Source organism: Saccopteryx bilineata, chromosome 2 (assembly GCF_036850765.1).
Source record: "Saccopteryx bilineata isolate mSacBil1 chromosome 2, mSacBil1_pri_phased_curated, whole genome shotgun sequence".
NCBI lineage: Eukaryota > Metazoa > Chordata > Mammalia > Chiroptera > Emballonuridae > Saccopteryx > Saccopteryx bilineata.
In genome coordinates this window covers 215,407,778-215,431,934 of record NC_089491.1, presented here as the reverse complement: position 1 = coordinate 215,431,934, position 24,157 = coordinate 215,407,778, and the positions used below count along the sequence as shown (strand labels likewise).

Below are 24,157 nucleotides of genomic sequence, written 5' to 3'. Positions count from 1 at the left end.
CTCACTTCTCAGAGACTTTCTCAAACTAGAACTCTAATAAGCTATTTCATGTATTGGGCACTTCGTTTGAAAAATAGCCATCTACACAGGACACCCCCTTCCTGTGGTTAGCCCCATTGAGGGCATCAAATTACAGATCAGAAGGGGCTTAATGAACTTCAGCTCAGAACATCTGCCATTGTGTGTCTGAAAATTTGCTTTCTTCAAACTAAAGAGGTTTGTTATACTTCAGCTATTACAGAAATATAGCAATTTAAGTACTCAACATCAATCAAGAAACACATACCATTCTTTTATGATGCATATTAGAAAGACGACTGTAATGCTCATTCCATATAGCTTGGAACCCTAACACTGTGACATTACTTCACCTTGATTATAAATAATTAGATAATGACTTCTGACACTTTTCCTTGTTGCAGACACTTGCGGCACCTCAGGCACAGCCCTCAGACCCTGGACTTCATTACAGCTGTGAAGGACAGGTCCATGAGAGTGACCAGCATCTTTCCTCAATCCATGCTGTGGCATCTCTCAAATATAGAATTTTTTTCTGAAGTCTGTCAAGGCAGCACAGCCCACAACTCTCTCAAATGAAAAGATCAGAGTTTGCCACCCAAAATCTGCCTTTTTTGGAACACTGATTATTTTAAGTTGGTTATTTCTAAGAAACAAAAGGATCAGGAAGAACCTTTGACCATTCTCTTAACTGTCTAAAAGAATTTAGATAGTGGGCCTGCTCCAGGAATAAACTATCATCATGGAAAAATACAGTTTAATATAAAATATGACATTTTTTATTTACTGTATAAGATGAGTACACTTTAATGTTGAAGTAGAAGGAACCTAACAAGGCTGTGTGACCACTGTCCCCCCATGCCCTTGTTTCAAGGTGATCCCCAAAAATATTTGTAAGCTAAACCTCACCTCTTCTCACTCCTCTATGAATTAATTGATTTACTCCTTTTGCAGTCCCAAATTCCTGCTTCTCCTTCTTAGTCCAGAATGCCATATATATCTCATTTTGCCTGATTGCTTTTGGAATTTTCATGCTTATGTGCAATCCCTATGCACTCTTATTAAAACTTGATTTTTCCTATTAATCTGCTGTGTGTCATAAGAATTATTCCACCAGTCAGAAGAATTAAGAGGAGAAGAGGGAACGTTTGCCCATCCCCTCCCTGCAAGGTGCAGCCTGGAGCACATAGTATAGAAGCACCTCTCAGGGCAGCCCTTCACCAACCAAAGAGAGAACAGGTGCCCCAGCCTCCTGGTCCTTTGTTGAAACATCTCTAATGTGAATTCTGCCAAGTTCCTTCAAAGACCTCTCCAAGAGAACTGATCCTCAGTTGCCCAGAGAGGTAGCCAACTCAATAATCCACCATGTCCCCCATATCATGTCTCAGTCCCCTGCTTCCTCACTTCTGTTATTGGGGTTAACTTCCAAGTAAACTGTGTGTGCCTACACATTTCTCTCAGGGACACTCCAACTCAAACCAAGTCAATTCTCTTCATGACGGCTGAAGACCCCTCATTCTCACCAGCAAGACACTCTAAGCTGATGGTCCCCTAAATAGAAACATTTTATTAATCTTCCCCCTCATTTTTGGAATTGCCTTTTGTGTGTTGTGTACACATACCCCTGAAGGGTAGCAGAAATTGCCATCCCTAAAATATGCCTTTTTGGCATAAGGATTATTCTGAAATGAAATAAACATTTTTGAATCTTTTTGAAACCCACAGTAACTGCTTAAGCATTAAAAGAGTAAACATATTTGCACGCATTAAATCCAAAAATAAATTTACATTTCCAAAACCAAAATTCTCTTGACAGTTCATAAAGAAATTTTAATTATATTATTACTTCACTTATACTTGGATTTTAAAAATTAATTATTTCACCCTTAAATAAATTACTTTTGTGTGAAATACTAATAGTGCCTTACATTTGCATAGCACTCTCAAGTATTAAAAAAATTTTAATTTCAATTTTTTTAATTGAGGTTCAGAAAAAACTTTGTGAAGTAATGAAAATAATACTGCATTTTACGAATGAGGAAACTGAGGCCACATTGCTAGAATGTAGCAGTGCCAGTATTCAAATCTAGGTCTTCCAGCTCCAAGTTCATTTGTCCCTTAACTATTAACAGTTCTATGAATAATGCCTTAAAAATCATTTCAAGCATCCCACGGTGAAATAGAAACATACTTCTCAGTGGCAGTATTAAAAAAGAAGTGAGATTAGTCCTGGCCAATTGGCTCAGTGACAGAGTATCAGCCTGGCATGTGAAAGTCCGGGGTTTAATTCCCAAACAAGGCACACAAAAGAAGTAACCATTTGCTTCTTCACCTCTCCCCCTCCCTCTTCTCTGTCTCTCTTTCTCTTCCCCTCCCAGAGCCATGGCATATTGGTCTCAGGTGCTAAGGATGGCTCTGTAGAGCCTCTGCTTCAGGTGCTAAAAATAGCTCTGTTGTTGAGCAATGGCCAAAGATGAGCATAGCATCAGCCAAAGACAAGGGTTGTGGGGTAGATCCTGGTGGGGCATACACTGGAGTCTGTCTCTCTGTCTCCCTCTCATTTAAAAAAGAAAAGAGAAAAAAAGAATTTAAGCAGCAGCCATAGTGATGTTGCTGCCCAAGAAGAACCAGATTGTCACTTATGAACACTTTTTTAAGGAGGAAGTAATGGTGGCCAAAAGGATGTTGACATGCCTAGATACCCTGAGCTGGCAGACAAGAAAGTGCTTAATTATCACACCATGAGGCTAGTTTCTCAAATAACAAGGCTATGTGAGGGAAGATTGTCTGTCTGGAGACATCTTTACTGGTACCTTAGCCATGAGGGTATCTAGTATCTCTGTGAGTACCTTCACCTACTCCCTCAGATCATGCCTGCCACTTTGCATGCTGCTGGACTGACACTGGCAGGTCAAGGCTCAAAAGGTCTGAAGGGAGAGTGACCTTCATGATTCACACCACACAAGGGAAAGCCATCAGAGACACCTACAAACTGTGTGCTGTCCCCTAGTGCTGACAAGAAAGCCAAGCCTGGGGCTGGGTCAGTTTAAAGGTGAATTCCAGTTTAGAGGATTTGGATGTGGACGTGGCCAACCACCTCAGTCAAGTTGGAGGGATGATTTGGTGTAGCTTACACTTGTGGTCAGAAAATTTTTAAAAGGAAGAAGTAGAAAAGTGGTATTTCCATTGAATGAACAACAGAAACAGGAGCTATGTTACTTCATCAAGAAGAGACGCTGGTCACCTCCCAAGTGTCTGAACTCCAGGAAAGGTGGCTTCATTGAGTATGCAAGACAACAGCAGCGACTTCATAAAACATGAGAGCTTTAAAGAACTCATTTTGATTTATCAAATCAATGATCCATAAAGTCAAAAATCTCTCTATAGTAGAACTTGACATAATAGACTATAATAATTCTGTGGGAGCTATTAGGGTTTATCAAGCTAATGGCATTCCGCATTTGCCCAATAGACTAGAGCAAATCTTAAGAGATATGCTGTTCAGGAAAGAAGGGACCATTGGTCAATGACACAGTGCAGTGGGAGGTTAGTGTTGGTGCCATAGACAAATGCCCCTTGTGGTTCCATCTGGAGTTTCGCCATGACCTGTTTCTGTTGATGATCTTAACTTTGCTCTGCTCCTATCTTACTCACTAGCAGGTGTGTTGTGAGGAAGCAGATCCCCATCCTTCTGTGTTTGGTTCTCTGTGACCTAGGAAAGTCATAAATGGCTTAAAGTGACTTAACATCTCCAAAAAAAATATTTAAGAGCATTTACATTGATGACACAGAGAGGTATGTCCTTTGCAATCACAAAATCCAGGACCACTTCTTAGTAGCAAAAAAATAAAAATGGAACAATTGAAATAGAAAAGAAATTTAAAAAGGTATGGTTAAATGAATCTTGATTGAAAAAGAGGAAATGTGTCCTAAAGCTTTGTCCTTAGTTGAAATTATATTGGCATCTCACCTTACCTGTTGTAAGCCATTGATCAAAGTTCTCTCTTCTGTACTGTTGTAATTAACTTAGTTAGCAAAGCTTATTATATATATAAATTATATATATATAAATTCAAAAGAGTTTCAGCCTTGGCCAGATAGCTTGGTTAGTTAGAGCATTGTCTGGAAGAGCAGAGGTTGCCGGTTCAATCTCCGATCAGGCAACATATTGAATAGAAACAAATCTACGTTCCTCCCTTTCTCTTTCTCACTCTCACTTCAATAACCCTTCCTCTTCCACAAAAATCAATAAATTAAAGAGAGTAAAAAGTATATCTTTATGTATAGACATAAACAGATGTCCATGACAAAAAAAGTTTTCAAAAATACACCCTATCTTCTTTTAATAATATATTGACTTGTTTTAATATTTTAGAAGGTTATTATTTAATTTTAAAATCTAATGAGTTGTAGTTCTTTTCCTTCCTAAACAATTTAATCATAAATCTAATAAGTAGGGCACAGCAAACTCAACACATAGGCCAGCAGGGGTGGAAGTATGAGGAGCTGAATGGCCCAGCTCGGGCAGCAGAAACTGAGAGGAGAGTAAAAAGGACATCTGTGTAGGAAGGCTACCCAGACTGGATGTCAGAGCCTAGAAGAGTGAGAGGTCAAATCCATGGAAGGGTGGTTTGTGCAGGATGTCAGAGCCCACTCAGAGTGAGGCAGGCATTCATACAGAGCAGGGAGTCACAAGGGCAATGGAAGCTTGGTTACATATAGTGGGGGTGATCAGTTAAGTACATGTATTCAGTATAATTGAAGCCACTCTCTGTAGAAAATGTAAATATTGAGACAAAAGGTATAGAAAGAACTTAGTGGCGTTGGGTTCAAATTGAAGGTATTGATATGAACTCATGGATTTCAGTATAGATATAGAGATGAGAGAGAGAGATAAAATAAAGAATAAATGTCTGTGTAAGTGTGTGCATATTATCAGATATTCCTTAGTTTTGCCCTCTGAGACACTCTAGAAGCAGTGACACCTTAACAGCAAAGAAGACAGTTAACACTCAAATCTTGGCTTCTAAATATTAGTATCACTGAAAGGTAACAGGACTCCTTTAAAAAATGACCACCTCTAAGATGGGACAGAGAAAGTATAAGATGACCCTAGAATGTTTTGTTGTGCTGAACACCAAAGTAATGCTCAAGAATAATAGAGACATGTCAAAGAATATAAAAGCAATCAAAGTGGTTCCCACAACACCTTTAGCATCAAAATAAATGATAGTAGTGGATTTTGTCCATGAAATAAAATAATAAGCCATGAATTTATAAAGACACAAATAATGAATAAGTTGAAAGTTTGAAGAGGAATGAGATGTTTTCATTGTTTAAAGTACCTTACTATGAAATGCTTGTTATTTACCAAGGAAGACAGTAAATTTACTGTGAAAAAACCTGGCAGACACCACCACCTTAAACTAGTTAACAAAGTGAACATAGTCTGTAATTGAACAAGTTGCAATTCTGCACCACAGACAGGACACAAGAGGAGAAAGCAACATTTCTTTCATGCTTTTCCTTCCAAAGATGCTTAAATTTAATCATGAGGTAAAATTAGACAAATCCAAATTGAAGAATATTTCATGAAATAATTGGCCCATTGGCTTCAAACATCAAAGGTATATATATAGTTCAAGGAAAGATTGAGGATTTTCTTGAATCTACAGAGGCTAAAGGAACAAGGCAACTAAAATATCTAAACTGGGTCTTTCTGCTGTAAAGGACCTAACTGGCACAACTGGTGACACTTGAGTGAGACTGAGGATAAGAGGAGAGTAATATGTCAATGTTGATTTCTTGATTTTGATGAGATATTGCTGTTCTGTGGTATCTTGGTCTGGAGTCTGTGGAGGCATTTTGAAGTCATGGTGTCAACTTCCTTTCCAATGCACTGAAGGGGTTAAACATTCTTCCTGTGATTTCGTAATTGCATTTTAAAAAATCAGCCAAATAGGGGACGAATGCCCTGCAGTGCTGGGTCTGCCAGTACCACGGACACAGCTGCCGTGCTGCGCCTGTGACCTCAGGGCAAAGAGGAAGTGGCTATTTCTATGCTCAGTGCTCAGAACAGTGGGCACTAAGAATGGTTTGTAGCCTGACAGTCCTTACAGCTCCCGGCCAGCTGGCATTTTGATCCCGTGGGCACTGGTGGTCAGACCTGTCTTTGGGCTTCCAGTCGGGAACCCCGGTCGAGAGCCCCTCAACACTTTGGTTTTGCTTTTCTTGTGTAAGATCAGGTCAACCTGAGGACTGAAAGGGTGTGGGTGTGGATGCACATGGCAAGTTCAGGCACAGTGGGATTGACCAGGAGAGGGATGGTGTTCTGTATGTAGGTCTGGGCAGGGGGCTTTTTAGCAGTCCTTGGGCAGGTGTGTCTTGCATCCCTGGCTGAGAACCACTACGCTGATGGAACTTTCTGGGCCTGTGGGGCCCTGGGTGGGCAGTCACACCCACACTATAGGAAACCTTGAGACAAGCAGAAAAAAAAAAAGATTAAAAAAAAATCAGCCAAATAAATTGTTATAAATATTTGGTATAGATTAATGAGAGTACTTGTTGTAAGGTATCAAAAGTTACAGAATTAATATTAATATTTAGGAAGCTTAAAGAACATTTTATTAATTTGGGCTAGGGCAGAGAGATTTTGTAGATGGGATTTCTATGTTTGTGTGATTAGCATAAAGTCAGGATGGCAGATGGCATCGTATTGTAAATGCAGAAGGGAAGGAGAGTTGGATTCTCTCACCTCCCCCCACATGTGTGAGGAAGCGAGGGAATAGCTAACCAGGTGCAGGAAGAGAAAAGATTAAATTAAATTTTTTCTTATATTGATGGGCCATTTAAAGGCATTTGTTCCCATGGAAACTACCCCTCCCCTCCTGAAAGCGTGTAGTTAATATATATACCTCTGAACAAAGGAATGGCAGGTGAACACTAGAAAATTTAGGAATATCTTTTAATATGTAGAGTGACATTTTTGCTATTATGTTACCTTGTAAGTTTTAATGTGTAGAAACATTTTTATGAATCCTATAGACAAATGTTATAAACTTGCTAATGAATTGTGTCCCATCTCCCCCTTCATCCTTTTCCCAAACCTGTGTAGGTGAAAACAAAGGTTATAAGCTTATGCCGTGATGTCAGACTTTTTCCCCGCCCATGTATAATTAAGGGTATATAACCAGCCCCTAGAATATTAATCGGAACATGAGTTTGGACTGTTGCTCCATGTAAGATATATGCAGCCAGCACACTTAATAAATTTCCTCCTTTAATAAAACTCTTCAAAACTCATCTGGACTTGGTGTCTCTTCAAAAACCCGCAGAATTGAGGATTGGGTACTTTACAACATACTAAATACCTAAACTTTGATTCCTATAAAACAAATATATATATAACCTGTAAGGGATCCCAAATTTTTAATGATTTTCTTATTCTAAACCTTATCCTGAGCTTAGACTAAACAAAAATGAATTAACTTACTATACAATATAAATAATAAAGAGAATATAGAGGAATTGAACAAATTAAATTTGACTTAGCTATTACCTATCTTCCAACCTACACTTAAGAAGTTGAGAAAATTGCCTTGGCTGGATAGCTCGGTTGGTTAGTGTTGTCTGGAAGTATAGAGGTCGCCAGTTTGATCCCTAATCAGGGCACATACAAGAACAAATCGATGTTCCTGTCTCTCTCCCCTCCCCTTCCTCTCTCACTAAAGTCAATAAATAAAAATTTTAAAAAAAAGTTGAGGAAATTATTCAGTGGAATACAGTTCTATTTAGCTTTATAATTTTGCAAAATGAGATCTGTTTTGACCACTGTGGATTATTTTCACACAGATTTGACTATGAAACAAATGTGTCTCACATTGAATCAAAATGAAAGAGAGAATTATACAGCTGAAGATTATACAACATCTTTCTTTTGTACAAAATATAAGCATGTGTTTAATTTTTTTTAAATATGATTCAATAATTAAATTTTACAAGTAGCATTTGCCTCATTATACCAGTGATTGATAACTGGTAAAAATAAAGTTGCAGATTGTCGTTCCAGCTTGCCAAGTCTGAGACGGATGTTCCAGAATTGTGTTCTCTCTACAAATAATCTTGAATATACTAATGTTATTTGAGTCCACATGTGATTACAGTTCACCATTATTTCAATTGGACTCTCTTAATTACACTTAACTGGTATGAGTCCTTTGGTCATTGAAAGCACGCTGTGAAATGAAAGGGGACTAGACAAGGTCAAGAACCAGCTCTGCCACAATCCAACCATGACTTTGGACAAATCGCTTAACCTCAGTATGTTCCAGTTTTCACTTCTGTAAAACTAGATTATCAAGCTTTTCATTTTCATTTTTTATTTATTGTATTAACATGGTTTCAAGTGTCCCACTCAACACAACACTGTCAACTTCCCACATCATGCCCCCCATGTCCTGTGTAAAGTTTCTTTCCACTCCCATTTTATCTCCTTTGCCCCCTTTCCCTACCTCCATCCCCTCACTCCCTGTGGGACTTGTTGCCCTGCCTTCTGTATCTATATGTTATGTGTATATAATATCACTAATCCCTTCACCTTCTTTGATCCCGTCCCCTCATTCCCCTTCCCTCTGACAGCTGTCCCTCTCTTCCTCGTGACCTTGCCTCCATTTCTATTGGTTCCTGTTTATTATTTTCATCAGATTCCACATATAAGCAAGATCATATGCTGCTCGAAGCAAGACAATTTTTAATTTTCCTTTGAATTTGTCTTATATCTTCTTTATTTACATTCAAGATATTGCCTTAATTAAATTGCAAATGACCAACTCTAATTTCTTTTTAATTTTCTCATAGTGCTTAGTATAGTTCTTTGTTTGAGTTTTATTTTTTGGTTTTGTGTTTTTTTGGCTTTTCGCTTATCATAGAACTTCATGCATGTCAACAAACTGTCAGTATCCTGTCTTAAATTTGTAGGAACTTTTTACAGAAGAGTATAGAAATTATCCATCTACTCTAAGCATGTTATTTCAATGTTTCAGTTTATGGTTGCAATTTTGCACCTGCTGAGAACATGTATTCTTTATTGGGAGTGACAAAAGCTTGCTACATTTCCAACATCTCTGCATTTGTCTCTTGGTATGCACACCTGAGGACCAACCCAGTAATATAAATCATGTTAGAAATTCAATCTATTTATAGGATACCAATGAATCTGGAAACAGTAGAAAGACATATATATATTACAGAAGCAGTAAATGAAATCCAAGGAACACAGAATTTTCATAAAACATACCATTGCTACTTTAGTATGCACTTAACTTAATTTGCTTATTAAGTCTTTCTTTTAGAAATAACTATTTAGGAAATGCTGAGGTCGCCAGTTCGAAACCCTGGGCTTGCCTGGTCAAGGCACATATGGGAGTTGATGCTTCCAGCTCCTCCCCCCTTCTCTCTCTGTCTCTCCCTCTCCTCTCTAAAATGAATAAATAAATAAAATTAAAAAGAAATAACTATTTAATTTTCTTAGAAATTAACAATTTAAGTATTGCAGGGGTCCCCAAACTTTTTACACAGGGGGCCAGTTCACTGTCCCTCAGACCGTTGGAGGGCCACCACATACAGTGCTCCTCTCACTGACCATCAATGAAAGAGGTGCCCCTTTTGGAAATGCAGCAGGGGGCCGGATAAATGGCCTCAGGGGGCCGCATGTGGCCCGCGGGCCGTAGTTTGGGGACGCCTGATTTAGAGTAAATGAGCTATGAATCATGTTATAACTATTTGAATTTTTAATGTTTTTAATTTATATCATTTATGCTTTTTGTTTCATTACGTGAATTGTTTGCAGACTATAAGCTTTTAACAATGGGGGGAAATGAATAAAGCATTGCTAAGTAATATAATTTATTCCACATAAGTTGACTTTATCAGATATTAAATGTAAAAAACAAAGAGCTCTTTGTAACATCAGATAAAATATTGGTTTTTTTTAAAGAATTAAGTATTTATTCTTCTTTAGAGAATCCATTTGATACAACTGGATTTTTAAAAATCCAACAAGCCATAAATCTCAAGAGTCTCTGTGAGAATTAAGTTGATACAGGCACATACACACTGGTAAGATTCCAGTAATGACAATAATTTATATGAAGAATTTATGTATATACTAAATTAATGTGTGTGTTCTTCTCAGAAGGCATGGTATTATAAAAAGGACAATACTTACAAAAATTTGAAGTGCTCAGTCCTCAAAGTCCAAATCTCACTTACAAACTTCTATTTTAAAATTGAGATACAGCCTTACCAGGCAGTGGCGTAGTGAGGCGTTAACCTGGGACGCTAAAGACCCAGATTCAAAACCCCGAGGTCACCAGCTTGAGCATGGGCTTGGGCTCACTAGCTTGAGCATGGAGTCACTGGCTTGAACATGGAATCATAGACATGAAGCCATGGTCACTGGTTTGAGCCCAAAGGTCGCTGGCTTGAAGCCCAAGATCACTGGCTTGAACCTATGGTCACTGGTTTGGCTGAAGCCCCCCAGTCAAGGCATAAATGAGAAAGCAATCAATGAACAACTATGGTACCACAACTATAAGTTGATGCTTCTCATCTCTCTCTCAAAAAAAATTAAGATACAAAATCCTTATAATCATTAAGAGAAAAATAACACTCTTCCATGAACAGACAAAAGAACCTATGATAATAATATAATATAAATAATTTTCTTTTAAGTCTTGAAGAATTTTATAACCTGGAGGTTAATAGTGACTCCTAGAAACCCAAGTAGCATTTTCATTTTTTTTTGGAAAAAAGCAATTAAGGTACAGAATATTTAGTGAAAAATAATCACGTATTAAATTATAACAGTAGGGTTGTTTGGCAGGGGTAGGGGATGGGAAATCCAATATTTCCCTGTGAAATTCCAGAATATGAACTAACTAAAAAGTTTAAGGCAATTGAAAAGAGCTTAGACATTGTTGTATATCTGAACCCTAGGAAACCACACAAATGTAGTCAGAGCCTATAAACTCCAGAAGTCATCTGCAAAAAGCAGGGAAGTCCTACCCAGAATGTAAACAATATGGCAAGTAAAGCTTGGGAGCTCACTGTGCCTTTTCATGTCTGTAATCACAGTAAGCACAGGACCCCAGTACAAAAGAAGTTGTCTCTAAATAGTGGTTGCGTCTGACCTGGCGGTGGCGCAGTGGATAGAGCATCAGTCTGGGAGGCGGGGGACCCAGGTTTGAGACCCCGACATTGCCGGCTTAAGCGTGGGCTCATCTAGCTTGAGCAACAAGCTCACCAGCTTGGACCCAGGGTCACTGGCTTGAGCAAGGAGTTGTTCTGTCGACTGAAGGCCCACGGTCAAGGCACATATGAGAAAGCAATCAATGAACAACTAAGGTGTCGCAACAAAAAACTGATAATTGATGCTTCTTGTCTCTCTCCATTCCTGTCTGTCTGTCCCTATCTATCCCTCTCTCTGACTCTGTCTCTGAAAAAAAAAATAGTGGTTGCATCAATAAGTGAATGAACCTCAATCTCAAATCTATAGTTTTTTCTTTTGAAAAATCTGAGAACTTGTCCTGTGTCTGACTCAGCTTTTGGTATTTCCCTTCTGCTCATTCTTTCTTTTGTGATTTTCTGAATTTACATAAACTCCTCTGGCCATACGGGCCACATATGCACAATATAACAGAGAGATGTGCATGTTATGCCTTGGTTATTTAGGGTAAAATATAAATATAAAAAAAAAAATTCAATGTCATTGCCCTTTGAGAACCCAACTTAAAACATGTGTAATTTTTTATCCTCTCCAAATCAATAATTTTTCTTCAACAGTTAATAAAATATGTGAAAGGTTCTATTTTCACATGATTCATAATGCTAATGAGTTCATCAGTCCCATTATCACACATCTTCCTGTAAATGTCAAACAAGGCACAGCCAACAAGATCATGACCATTGAACATAAGTTCATGGATGTACGCATTTGTTCTTGACAGGAGTCATCTATGGATAACCATTGAATTTCCATGTTTCTATTACTTAAAAGTGAATAATTGTATACAATTTTCATAATACTCTGTCACTACATGTCAGAATTACGAAGCATCAATGCAAATTTTATGTGTTTAAATAAATATTTTTATTACTTTAGAAATGTCCTTTTTCTGAAATGGTTTATTTCAAGCCAGTAGTCACGGCCACCATTAGAGCCACCTGGCCCGTGCAGGTTCGCATTGGATTCAGACAAATGGTAAAGAAATAACAGAGCCAAGAACTGATGGGCCATTACCTTTAATCCTAGCTTGCACCCGGTGGGCAAGTAAAAACACACTCTGGGCTTCAAAACCCACTCATTCAGTGCTCACAAAGCTACTGACTTATCTGAGTTTCCTAGAATCAAAGGTTTCTAGCTCACTAGCCTTATTCACATTTGTTCCCCATCTCCTTCACCTCCCCATGGCCTTTCTCTGCTCTCCTCTCCTAATGCTAATTTTAGGAACCAAGAGAGAGCAAGCTCCTGGTCTGCCCCACTTTACAGTGTAGAAATTAAAACCTTTAATCCAATATACAAACAAGGAAGTCTCTGGTACAAAGTCACTTATCTGAGGCATAATCTGAGGCCTCATGAGAGTGTACCATCCCACATCATGTAATCAGTCAAGGGTGTGGGGAAAAGCTTAGTCTTAAAACTAAGCCTTAGGCTATAACAACCTGGCCTGTTTACAGCCTGTCCCCCACACCCAATGCAAACTATAAGCAAGCAAACATATATATCATATTTACAAACTTATTCGACCAACAGCTTCTGACACCTTTTTCGAACATTTTTCAATAATTTACCTCATTTGAGACTCGAGCATTTTCACATACAGTCTCAGATGGGGTTTCTTAGAGGCTGAGGCCAAGATAGGGAAGCTTACACACCTGATTTATTGAAGAAATGTTTCAGAAGAAACTTGTAAGGACATGAAGGCACAGGATAGGGTGTGGGTGAAGTTAAGCAAAGATGTGGTTTCAGCTGAAGTCTAGTCTCAGCCTGATCCCATAAGGAGTTTTAGGATAAAAATGATAGCACAAAAATTTTCCCACCTTGAGGCAAAGACTCTGGACTGGCCATTGTGGCCTTTATCAGCTAACGCTCACAGTGACTGGGGGATGGGCATACAGGCCTCCCAGGAGGTTTCTTTCATGATGTTTAATTTTACAAAAGAAAAACAGTACTTCCTTTTTTCAACCATCCAAAAATTGATGGTTGAACTTTATTGTCTTAGTAATATATGCATGAATCATGTTTTCAATATGTGCATGCTTTTTGTCAAACAGTAAGACTGCAGTAACTTGGTGTTGGGCAGATAAAATGTATTATGCTCACTTTGTTAAAGATTACGCTGCCCACGAGGAGGCCGTCACCCAGGTGATATTAATGTGTGTTGAGAATCCTTGTAGCCTGGGGCTTGGTTTTGGGATTAAGCCTTTCCCACCCTTTTTGATGTGGGGTGGTACAATCCAATCATGCCTCAGAGAAGTGACTTTGTATTAGGGACTTCCCTACTTTGTATATTGGATTAGAGATTGTGAAGCTACAATATAAAATGGGGGTAGAACGAGAGTTTACCCTCTTGGTTCCTGGGAGATTATCATTAGAAGAGAGAGCAGAGGAGAGCAGAGAAAGGCCACGTGGAGGAGGCCAGGAGAAGCAGCCAAGACAGCGGAGTGCTGAGTGAGATGCCAGTTTGTGTAGAGTTTGTATGTGGGATAAGGAAGGAGATGGGGAACTGAGGAGAATAAGTCTGGTGAGCTAGAAACCTTTGATTCTAGGAAACTCGGAAAAATCAGTAGCTTTGTGAGCACTGAATGTGGCTGGGTTTTGGAGCCCAGTGTGTATTTTTACTTGCCTGCCGGGTGCAAGCTAGAATTAAAGACTATGGCCCATCAGTTTGTGGCTCCGTTGTTTCTTTACCGACTGTCTGAATCCAATGCGAACCTGCATAGGCCAGAAGGCTGCTGTGATAGTGGCCCTGGCCTTGGCTCCTGGCTTTACATTTGGTAACCCACTACTGGACAACAGTTATAAAGCAGATGAAAACAGAATGCTTAAACAATGTTTGTAATAAAACCTTAAATTCCAAACACAGCCTTATCCCAGGAATTCAAGTTTGGAAATTGTATTTCATGAGTGATAGCCACTGTGCAAATTTCAGTAATTCTGCAACTTTCACAATTTGATGTCACAAAAAGTGGTAATGAGGCAACTTTGGTAGCATGTAAGTCAAGAGCACATTTACCAGCATGGGTGGAAGCTTTACTCTCACCAGGGTAAGGTCTCCCTTGATGAACAGTCATGGGCCTGCTTTAGCAATGGCTCTTCTCAGGGAGCACTCTAATGGTGAGTGCACTACGATATGAAGTTAGAGCAATTTGGCAACAAGGCCTTAGTTGGTTAATTTAAATTTGTTCTCTAACTTACAGTGTGTCTCCATTTTTTTTTCATTCTTACCCCTTCCATTCAGTATGCTGCAGTTCCATCAAGCCTTCTTCCCTGCTCATTTTCCATGCCAGAGACTGCTTGTTCCTCTTCCACAGGGCTGACTATTAGAGAAGCAAGACAATCTCTTAGGAGGCTTAAGAGGGTGGAAGAATCAGAAACAGCCTTATCTCTTTTCATCTTGTGTTTGTATACATTTATGACTGAATCCATCATCTGGGAACAGTTATGTACAGACATCAAGGCTAGTCTCTGATCTTCCTTGTTGTTTTATCAATACATTGTAATGAATAGGAACAAATGTTCTGAAGGTTGGCCCATGTCCAACTTACAGGGTTACTACCAAGGACCTCAGCACATCTATTTGCTTGTATATGGCCGCCCTGACCTAGAGGCAACAAATGAAGATAATGAATAAAGATGTAAAGCTTTCAAAAAGGAAGAGGGGAACAAGTGACCACTGATAGCATCCATCTAAGAATAAAAAATGATGCAGCTCCTTATCAAGCCTCTTATATGATCTTAAAGACCTAGAAATATCTAAATTTTACCAGAGAACATAGCAACCACTTTATCTGTGAAGAAATGAGTACTATAAGTACTATAGGAGAGATACATAGGCACACAATCCACAAAACATAGTCTGCAGAGACACATCAAATGTTTCAAAGCAACTATTCAGGGAGGATTTGAAGTCAGATAAAAGATGTACCCTTTTTATGAATCATGGAGGGTGGAGTTAGGGAAGGATAAGTGTAGACTTGAACCTGGGGTTTGAAAATTTTCTTCTCTAAGCAGTCGGCATCATTGGGGCACCAAGCCAGGTTTGAAATTCATCTGCTTCCTTTTTTCATAGATCTTCACTTCAACCTGTTTAACCAAGAATCTAATCTATGGCATAGCTCTTTCATTTTACATAGCTTTATCTGTCCAAGCCTTGGTTATGTTGGGAAAAATATTAGAATTTTCTTTAGGGTTTTAAATTTTTTTCAGCAAGTTCGACCAGGTGGTGGCGCAGTGGATAGAGCATCGGACTGGGATGCAGAGGATCCAGGTTCAAAAGCCCAAGGTCACAGGCTTGAGCGTGGGCTCATCTGGCCTGAGACTGAACACAGGCTCACCAGCTTGAGCGCAGGGTCTCTGGCATGAGCGTGAGATCATAGACATGACCCCATGGTCACTGACTTGAGCCCAAAGGTTGCCGGCTTGGAGCTCAAAGTCTCTGGCTTGAGCAAGGCTTCACTTGCTCTGCTGGAGCCTCCCCCCACCCCCCATCAAGGTACATATGAGAAAGCAATCAATAAACAACTAAGGCGCCACAACAAAGAATTGATGCTATTCATCTCTCTCCCTTCTTGTCTGATTGTACCTCTCTCTGTCTCTGTCTCTCTCTCTCACTAAAAAATTTTTTTAGCAATTCATGAGTCACTTTTGAAAGGACATATTCATAAAGTCTACTTCCCACTTAACATTTGATGGCAAATGATGCACAGAGAAGTTAATGGCCTGTCTGATGCCACACAGCCATTTAGTGAGCAGTTGTAAATTATTTCATAATATTTTTTATCTTAATCATTAATTCCCACTGACAAGCTACATACAAAACTGTGTTGTATTTCCCCTTTGAAGATTATTTGTCCCAGAAGCACTTGATGATCAGCAGTACTAAACTGCTTATACCATGATAGATCTTACTTCTGTGTCTACTTAACTTGCTCCCTTTTCTTGGAAAGTTCCCCACCTCCACTCTAGTCCCTACATTCACACTCCACAGTTCCACCTTTCAGGAAGTCTTTCGAAGTGACCCCAAAATGGGTAGGAACATCTCATTAACACAACATTGTTTTAGAACAACCTATTTATGTCATTGCTCTCTGTCAAGAAGTGAATGTTTTTATGTCCATCAAGTATAGCACTGTGATTGACAGAGTGTAGGTGCTTAATAAATATGTATTGAATGAATGTATTAGGAAATCAATGGATACAAAATGAATGCATAAATAAGCAGGGTGAATAAGATGCGTCTGTGAGAGGAGCTAAGAAATGATGATATTATTTAGTTAACCAAGAAAGATTCCAATGAAGTGTTCTGCTTGTGTTCTTACAAAAATAGTCTACAGATATGTCTACTGCATATAAGTCATCACCCTCCATCAGGTTCCATCTAGACCCTGAAGGCAAAGAACTCAGAGTGCCCACCAAAGCTGCCCAGTGCCTAGAACATTGCCTAATTTGTAGTAATTGTTCAGATTATTCACTGAGTGAACCAACATCCAGAAAACAAGATTATCACAAAAAGTATTTTAGGGAGAAATGAGGGTGGTGTCATTAATTTTTGACCCACTCAGTGATAAGAACATCAAAAGAAGGCTGATATCCAGCAATTCTAAGGTGTATTTACCCAAGAGATATACAAACATATACCTACACAAAAACTTGTATGTAAATTTTCATAGAAATATCACTCATAATGGACAAAAGGAATGAGATAACCCAAATATCCACCAACTGACAAGATGATAAACAAAATGTGGTGTATCTACACAAAGACAAAAGGACAGAGACAGAGAGAGAGACAGTGTTGAAACATCTCAGTCTAAAGGCTGCCCATCAGAATTCTCCCTGTATGTTAGCAAGATTCATTTCAGGCATTTGCTAAACACGTCTCAGACTGGGCCCTCATTTTCACCTTGCTAATTTTCAAGGTTCTGACTAATACTCAGCCCATTTTAGCAAATATTGCATTATGAATTTGGGTGTGTGTGAAAAAGTCTTTGCTCAAGCCATATCCATAGTTTCAATACCAAACTAGTATTTATCGCATGCCCATTATATGCCAAGCACTTCGCACATGTCATCTCTAAGCTTATTCCCAGGAATTCAATTAAATTACTTTATTTTATAGAGTAAGATATGAGACTGAGCTTAGCTAACTGCCATGGTATCATTACGCGGGAATTGATGGATGTAAGTTTCAGGTATATGTGTGATTCACAATGTCTACGCTGTATTCGCAATTTGTGTCCTAAAGTCTAGTGTGTAGATGGAATGCATAAAACCAGCACAACAGGGGGATATGGAAGGAAAGTACAGAGTGTCTGATAAAGACTAATAACCTGATTCAGTGTTCCAGCGTGGACCAGCGATGTGAGAATCCTGTTTTAAAATCTTGCCTTAATGGTGTGGACAATGACAAACAGTTCTCCTGGGTCTGGGACTACTCAGGCTGTCAGCTAGAAGAGGGAGCTTTTAAATTTTGTTCTAGCAAGAAAACTATACACAACCTGGGTCATTCTTTTGAAAGGGACCTATGCTTTTGTTACTAATTCTCATTGACAGTCCTAGTCCACCAACATTTGGCCCCATCTCTAAAGCCCCATTTACTCCCATGTGAAAATATTAGATTGTGCATGTCATATGCTGTGAGTGCTGATACGCAGACGTCAGAGGTGTCACTCAAGTTTTATTCCCTAGGCTTCATTTTGTTATTGTTCTGTGAGAATGTCTGAGGACACCTTCCTGCTGCTTCCTCTCTGTGTCACCCCCCTTTCTCATTGTCCCATGGTGCACTCTTAACTAGACATTGTCTTCCACACACCCCTTTTGGCAATTTTGAAAGTAGACTGGCTAATTTCTTGTTTTTCGGTTCTCCATGAAATGCCAGCTTTTTTCTTATCTGTAATGTTCTAGAATACTAGGTTCAGGTCCAATAAATCAAACCCAGCTTTGCTATCACCCATAATGGTGAATGGTTCTTAACTCTCATCTTCCTCTCTCCTCCAAAATCAGTAACTTCAGCTATCAGAAAATAAGAAAAGATTACCTCCACACAAAGGAGAATCAGCATGTGAACTAGATTATTAAAGGACTCACATAAGGACACACAGAAAAAGAAGCAGGGCTCTCTGGAAGCAGAAGCTGATGCACTTTCACCAGGAAATATGTGCCACGCTAACCTCTGTTAGATAAGTGGGGCTGGTATGGTGTTCTTAGACTTTAACAGAGCGTAATGCTAAGACTCTTGTGATACCTTTATGGACAAGCTGTATTGGGTTATATAAGAACATAACTAAATATGGTCAGACCTAGCTGGATAATCATAATAAAAACGTTACAACTGAATGAGACTTACTAATTCTGTCTTCACAAACTTACATAAGGATGTCCAAGGCAAGCATATAAAATTTGGGGTGACTGCAAGAAATATTGTATGTAAAGTAAGATTTTTAAATTATCTCATTAGAGTGGATAATAATACAATGTTAATATTGGGATAATTTTTAAATATGCCAAGTTAACACAGGGTTATAAATATATATCTATATTTAAGATTGAACACATAACACATCTGTATTTTGAGAGAAATAATGAAACCCTTACATCTTCATCACCACCACTTAGACTCATGCTGTCCATTATGGTAGCCACCAGCCAGATGTGGCTACTGAGCACTTGAATTGTGTATTCTTTCAACTGAGATGAGCTGTCAATGTAAAATACATACCAAATTGTATAGACAAGGTAGACAAAAAAAGAGGTCAAATATCTCATTAATAATTTTGACACTCTTACTTGTTGAAATGATATTTTGCATATATTAAGTAACAGAAAATATATAATTAAAAATAAGTTCACTTTTTTTTAATGTAGCTACAAAAAAATATTTTTAATTATCTATGGGGTTTGCATTAGATTTCTGTTGGCTGCCCTGATTTAGACCAGCAATGGCAAAGTTCATCATACCCTCTGCCTGGTTTGCACTAGTCACTTAAAAAGCCCTGGGTTCCTGTCTCATCCTTCATCACTCATCACATTGAACAGCTCCATTGGATTCCAACTCTTACCCTCCCCAAATCCTGCCTCCCTTTTGTGGCACCTGTGGAACATGCCGTGGTCCATCATTAGCCAAGGTCCCCACCTGTCACCTCTGATCTCTCTATTTCCTTCATCTTTGTGCTCTAACTCCGTGGTCCTCAAACACCTCTGTGCATTAGAATCACTTCAGAAGTTTTAAATAGATAAATTCTCAGGCCCTATTTGAAGAATATTCAATCAGAACCTCTGCTGTGGGGAGGATTATACATTTTTTAATAGCTAACCCAGAGGATGTAAATGTGCAGCTGGGACTGAGAACTACTCATTAAACCAGCTTCAGTTTCCCCCCTACTCCAACACTGCATCCATGCGAGCAATCATGTCTGGAGAAAACAACACAGGGTCCTGTTTTCCTTAAATGAAAGACAACTAACCTCAAGTGGACCTTTAATACTGTCCAGAAATCCTACCATTTCCCCTTGTCCATTCACTATCTTTATTTCCTAGGGAAGTAGCCTTCTCCACCCTCACTCTCAGCTCCATGACTTTGCTTTTCATTTAAGTAAGAAAACAGAGTAAATTAGTAAAGATCTTCCATTAGTTCCCTCCACCATAGATACCCACCTGCCTGCATACATGTCCATACATATGTCTGAATCTCCCATTACTGAAGCTCAGCCTGTCCAATGGAACTTTCTGTGATGATCATAATGTTCTAAGTTGGTGCTGTCCAGTAGCTAAGTCACTGGTCATGTGTGGCTATTAAACATTTGAAATAAAGCTAGCACATGAAAAAAGAAAATTTTAAATTGTATTTAATTTTAAATTAATCTAAATATAAACAGCCACGTGCAGTTAGTGGTGACTGTCTGGGCTCTCGGGAGATAAGGCCATACATGTTGGTCCCGTCTAAAACCAACTCCTCCATTTTTATTGTATGCATCATCCCTTTCATCTATTCTAGAGCATTGCTCATCAGTTGTCCCCTCTCTGTTGCTTAAATTTTCCTTTGTGACTGAATCATTCCCCCACCATAACAGTATATTGTAATACCTTCCATTTAAAAAAAAAACAACTCTTTTGTATTCTCCTCTAGCCCTTATGCAATTTCTTTGCCCTTGAGCAACAAAAGTCCTCAAAAGATTATTTTTATAATCACTTATTTAAATTCCTCTCTTCAACTCCTTCTTGAGTCAATATCAATTATATGTCTCCACCACTTTCTGAACCAGCTTTGTTAATGGCACCAGAGACCTTGCCACCATTCTTTCTTTGTTTCTGACCTCCAGAGCTTCCTGGGTAAAACCCGAGAGTGGGCCCCGCACATTGCGAGAAAGGAGAGCCCAAAGAAAGAGAGCACTCCAGATTGGTAGGTGGCAGGTTTAATACGTAGGAGAACTTGTTTATAAAGCTTGTCCTGGGAAGCCACAAGATGAGTGAATCTCTGCACCTGCCTACCCAAATCTGAAAAATTTACATAGAGTCCTGATGGCTGTTTAGTCACATTTCAGCCCAGATGGTCTCAACACCTTACTCTTTCAAAACAGTGTCCTTGGAGTGGCTACCAGTGTAAGGATGGTGGGCAGAACCTTCATTTCAACAAGAGGAAAGGATAATGAGCCTAACTGCTACATCCAACTCTCTGGTCAACCAGTGGTCACGTCCTCTGGATGACCTCCCCCAACAATCATTAAATCCAATAGGGTCCTTACTTTCTTTGATCTGTATGCAACGTTTATCCCAGTAATCATTCTCTCCTCAACAAACACCTTCTTAACTGGGCTCCTAGAAACCAGTTTCCCATTCTCTGTCTACTTCACTTCTTTCTTTGCTTGGTTTCCTAGTTCCTGCTCATCTTACAAAACTCAAATTTTCCAAAAACCCTAGTGCTCAATCCCAAGTTCTCTCCTTTTGCCCTTATTGCACCCTAAATGCTCATCAGTATTAATGATATCTTTACCCTGACCATACCTCTGATTTTTGAATTCAGGCACCCAACAACCTTGTCAGTATTTCAAACTCAACGGTTAATAGGCATCTTAATGTGTCTAAAATGGAGTGCCTAAACCTCCCCACTGAAAACTATCTTCCCCACTAAAACTTGTCACTCCTCCAGTCTATCCTTTTCTTTCAGTTACTATGGCCTTAAAGCCCTGGGTCATCTTTAATAATTTTCTCTCTCACATCACAAATCCAATCCATCAGAAAACCCTTGTGGCTTGAACTTCAAAGTATGTTCTGAAATTTCTGTCTTCTCCCTACATCTCACCTCCATAAAAATTTTTACAGTAGCCACCTACCTGGCTTTCTTTCTGCCCTTGCCTCCCTGTTAACTACTTTCATTACAGAAGCTAGAGTGGTCCCTTTTAAAATAGAAGCCAAAGCATGCTCTAACTCTGCTCAAACCCTACATTGCACTTAAAATGGTTTTCAAGGTCCATTATCTGGCCTTTCTTATCTCTGAATTGATTTGCTAGGGCTGCCATATCAGTCCCACAAATGGGGTGGTTTAAACAACAGAAATTTATTTCCTCACAATTCTAGAGGATGGAAGTCCAAGAGCAAAGTATGGCATTTTTTGCTTCCTCAGAAGCCTCTTCTTGGCTTGTACATAACTACTTTCTCCTTGTGACCTCACATGGTTTTCCCTCTGTGTGTGTCTCTGTCCTAGTCTCCTCTTTTCATAAGGACAGTAGTATTGTATCTGTCCCACTCTAATGGCCTTATCTTAACTACTTTTTTAAAGGCTTTGTCTCAAAACATATTGATTCTGAGGTAACAGGGGTAAGGACTTGAACTTAAGAATATTTTGACAGGACCCAATTCAGCCTATAACAACCACTCTGACCTCACCCCCTACAACTATGCCCCTCATTCTTGCCACTAAAGCTTCAAGGGTCCCTTGCATTCTTCAAATAGTCAGGCTTATTCTTACCTTTATATTTGCATTCTTTTGTCCCAAGCATTGGCAGGTCCTCTTCTCTCATTTCCTTTATCTGTTTGCACATACCTCATTCTATCAGTGAGATTATTCCTGATCACTCTGAATATAATAACAAGCTTTGACTTGATCATACACACACTCTCCATCTCCCTTATTCTGCGCGACTTTCCTCCACAGCCTATATCATTATGCACCACACTATATATTTTCTTAATTTACTCGATTGTTTTTTTAATCTCCCTTAATTTAATAGTTGCTCCTTAAATATTTGTTGAATGATTGGAATAAGACAATATATTTATTTGCAGAAAGAAATACATTCGAAGTTCACCATCAAGAGGGATCTGGCAACTATAGCCTGTAAGTCACAGTTGAGAAAATCAGATTTTTAGGTTTCAGAAGAGAACAGAAGCTGAAGGGAACATGGAATAAATGTTTTAAAACTTCTGAAGTTGTGTTTTATGGAATGAATGTGAAATCATTTTGTTTTGTATTTAGCCTTCCTCCTTATGACAGAATTAGGGCTAATGAAATAAATGAAGAGAAGCTAAATTTTAGTTAATATAACAACAAAGAATATTCTAGTAAAATGTTTGTTTCCTGAAGATGGATCCCAAAATAGAAAATAAAGAAGCACATGCCAAATAATTGTTTCAAGAATATTGCCGGTGAGACACCTGCGTTCGTGGGAGAATCAAACAGGTGATTTCTGAGTTGGGTTCCAACTCTCAGTTTCTAGAAAGATAAAGCAACTTTAAAAAATTTTATTTAGCCTGACCAGGTGGTGGCACAGTGGATAGAATGTTGGATTGGGATGCAGAGGACCAAGGTTCGAGACCCGAGGTAACCAGCTTGAGCGTGGGCTCATCTGGTTTGAGCTTGGACCCAAGGTCACTGGCTCAAGCAAGAGGTTACTTGTTCTGCTGAAGGCTCATGGTCAAGGCACATATAAAAAAGCAATCAATGAACAACTAAGGTGTCATAATGCGCAACGAAAAACTGATGATTGACGCTTCTCATCTCTCTTCATTCCTGTCTGTCTATCCCTCTCTCTGACTTTCTCTGTCTCTGTTAAAAAAAAAAAAAAAAAAGATTTTATTTGTTCATTTTAGAGAGGAGAGAGAGAGAGAGAAGGAGGAGGGGGGGAGGAACAAGAAGCATCAATTTCCATATGTGCCTTGACCAGACAAGCCCCAGGTTTCAATCTGGTGACCTCAGCCAGTTTGATGCTTTATCCACTGCGCCACCATTGGTCAGACAAAAAGATAAAGCAACTTTAGAAGAGGAAAAAATGTACAAAGTACAACCGGTCTCCTCTGCCACTGTTTTTATGACTCAGGTCTTGTGAGATCACCTGATCTGAGAAATGAGAATGAGAAGTCAGGGGAGCTGCGGCCAAGCTTTGCCAATACACAGTCGCATGTCCATATGTAAGTTCCTCTGCTTCTCTGGGTGGCCAGTTTGTCTTCAACAAATGAAAGTCTTGGCCTAGATAAGCACCACATTCACTTCAGTTCTAAACACCGTCATTTTAGGTTCTTCTGTAACTCAGGGGAACTAGAAGAGAGTTGGAGGGGAAAGGGTTCAGTCACAGGGCAGCGGTGGAAGCACCCTGGCGTGCTCAGACTGAAGGATGATTGTGTTAGTTCACAGCCTTTCTCACCAGAGGAGTTCAGAAATGAGACAAAAAGCCCTCTGGGCCAGCCACCCAGCAACTTCTCTTCAAGTGTGAAAGGAGAAAGAGCTCCAAACTTGAAAATCAAGATGCAATGGTTTCTCACTCCTAAGGGACTAGGAAAGCTCTCGGTTGTCCTGTGCTTCGGTTCATGGAGACTAAATCTCACACTGTGCAATAATCACTGAGGGAAAATTCCAGAAAGAAGTCA

General features: G+C 39.2%; 1 non-coding gene across 1 annotated transcript; it reads left to right on the top strand.

Moving 5' to 3' along the window:
* The first annotated feature begins 5,994 nt into the window (after nucleotides 1–5,994).
* LOC136327521 (small nucleolar RNA SNORA43) lies at nucleotides 5,995–6,130 on the top strand. The gene has a single exon (XR_010729720.1). It is a non-coding gene; the product is annotated as a small nucleolar RNA SNORA43 (small nucleolar RNA).
* Nucleotides 6,131–24,157: the final 18,027 nt, after the last annotated feature.